The sequence below is a fragment of the Hyaena hyaena genome, unplaced genomic scaffold, assembly GCF_003009895.1.
Source record: "Hyaena hyaena isolate Hyena2069 unplaced genomic scaffold, ASM300989v1 scaffold_2972, whole genome shotgun sequence".
NCBI classification, from domain to species: Eukaryota; Metazoa; Chordata; class Mammalia; order Carnivora; family Hyaenidae; genus Hyaena; species Hyaena hyaena.
In genome coordinates, this window is record NW_024083620.1 from 1 (window position 1) to 2,359 (window position 2,359).

A 2,359-nucleotide genomic window follows, 5' to 3' on the forward strand; every position below is an offset into this window, starting at 1 on the left:
TGGAATACTACATGGCAATGAGAAACAATGAAATCTGGCCATGTGTAACAACGTGGATGGAACTCAAGGGTGTTATGCTGAGCGAAATAAGTCAGGCAGGAAGGACAGCTACCATATGTTTGCACATATAGGAGGATTAGGAGGAACTTAACGGAGGACCGTGGGGGAGAAGAAGGGGGGAAATAGTTGGGGAGAGGGAGAGAGGCAAACCATGAGAGACTCTTGAATGCTGAGAACAAACTGAGGACTGATGGGGGTACGGGGGAGGGGAAGGAGGGTGATGGGCATGGAGGAGGGCACTTGTTGGGACGAGCACTGGGTGTTATATGGAAACCAACTTGACAATAAACTATTAATATGTATATTAATCAAAACTATATATTATATATAATTAATTAAAAATATGTATATTAAATATATAAATAAATATTTATATGTATATATTTATATATTTATATAAATATATATTTATATAATTTATATAAATAAATAAATATATAATATATATATATATATTTTTCCCCAAAGCTCTAATTCTTTCCTTTTACAAGACCTATGTGCTACGTTTTCCTTTTGGAAGAAGTTTCCTCTGATGTGCAAGTCTCTATTTTAAATGGTCCGTTGCTCTTTTCCACCATCGCTGCACATGGACCCCCCTTTCACTTCTGTCTTCTTCATTGGAAGTTATCTCCACATGGCACAGATCATGTTTTGTCATGGTCACTAATAAAGCTATAGTACTGGGCCCAGAGCAAGGATGGGTGGTGGTTAAAGGAGTTCATACAAAATGAACCTGTACTGGAGGTGGGTAAAGAGGGTCACAAGTACAGGCCTATGATGGCATGCACGGAGTGTTTCCCACTGACCTTCCATTGCAAAGCCTCTTTTATCTATCTAAAATATTGTCCTTCTGATTTTTCTTAAATGCCTGCACAATTCCTGCTAAATATTTCTGCATGCAAGGTAGCAGGAGGAGGCCACATGAGGAGGAGTCTCTGTGCTATGTGCCTTAGAGGATACTGTAACTTCCTCCAAGGTAGCTCTTAACCCACAGCAGGCATGGCAAGAGTTCCATTTCTCAGTTTTCATGCAATTCACCTAGTAAATAATTGGATAGGTCCTCAGTTAATTTTCTTTTTTTTCCATATTACTTTCAGGTCTATAATTCCATATATTGACCTGTGCTAATTATGACAAGTACACAGTTAAACCCCATCACCGATTTCACCAACCCCTCCATCCACCACTGGTACTGTCAGATTATTCTCTAATCTTAAGAGTCTGTTTCTTGATTGTCAGTTATCTCTCTTTCTCTCTCCCTATCTCTCATTTTTTTCCATTTGCTTGTTTGTTACTTCAATTCCACATATGAGTAAAATTGTTGGATGGTACTTGTCCTTTTCTGATTGGCTTATTTCACTCAACATTATACTTTCTACCTCCATTCATGTTCTATAAATGGATGTATATACACACACACATGGATATGTATATATATGGATAGATATATATGGATAGATATAGATAGATGGATACATATATATGCATATATATGGATATATACATGGATGTATATGGATATATATGTATATATTTGGATATAGATATACATGGATACATACATGATACATATATATGGATTAAATATATATGAATATATAGATATATATATGGATATATAAATGGATATATACAGCCAAAAGAAGGAATGAAACGTTTCCATTCACAAGGACATGGATGGAACTAGATAGTATGATGCTAAGTGAAATAAGTCAGTCAGAAAAAGACATATATCATTCAATAATTTCACTCATATGTGGAATTGAAGAAACAATGAAGCAAAGGGGAAAATGTAAGTGATAAAATGAAACTCTATTAGTATTCTCTGCCGCAGAACTTTTAAGAGATTCATTATGGAAGACTCCGTATCCCCAAACAGGAACAATACATTACACTTTTACAGTCATTGGAAAAGGTGGCTAAGGGGTGCCTGGGTGGCTCAGTTGGTTAAGCGTCTGACTTCGACTCAGGTCATGATCTCACGGTTGTGGGTTCGAGCCCCACATTGGGCTCTGTGCTGACAGCTAGCTCAGAGCCTGGAGTCTGTTTCAGATTCTGTATCTCCCTCTCTCTCTGACCCTTGCTCATGCTGTCTCTCTCTCTCAGAAATAAATTAAACAGTGTAAAAAAAAAAGAAAAAGAAAAAAGAAAAGGTGGCTGACACTATCCTCAATCAGAAAGCACTCCTTAAATTATCAGCGATTATCCAGCAACACTGCCCTTGGTTCTCAAAACAAGAAACTTGTGGTCTTGATATTTGGGAACAAGTAGGGAAAACGTTAAAAGTTCAGCATTCTGA

General features: G+C 37.1%; 1 non-coding gene across 1 annotated transcript; it reads left to right on the plus strand.

Annotated features, from left to right (window-relative positions):
- Nucleotides 1-1,988: 1,988 nt before the first annotated feature.
- Nucleotides 1,989-2,072, plus strand: TRNAR-UCG. The gene has a single exon. It is a non-coding gene; the product is annotated as a tRNA-Arg (tRNA).
- Nucleotides 2,073-2,359: the final 287 nt, after the last annotated feature.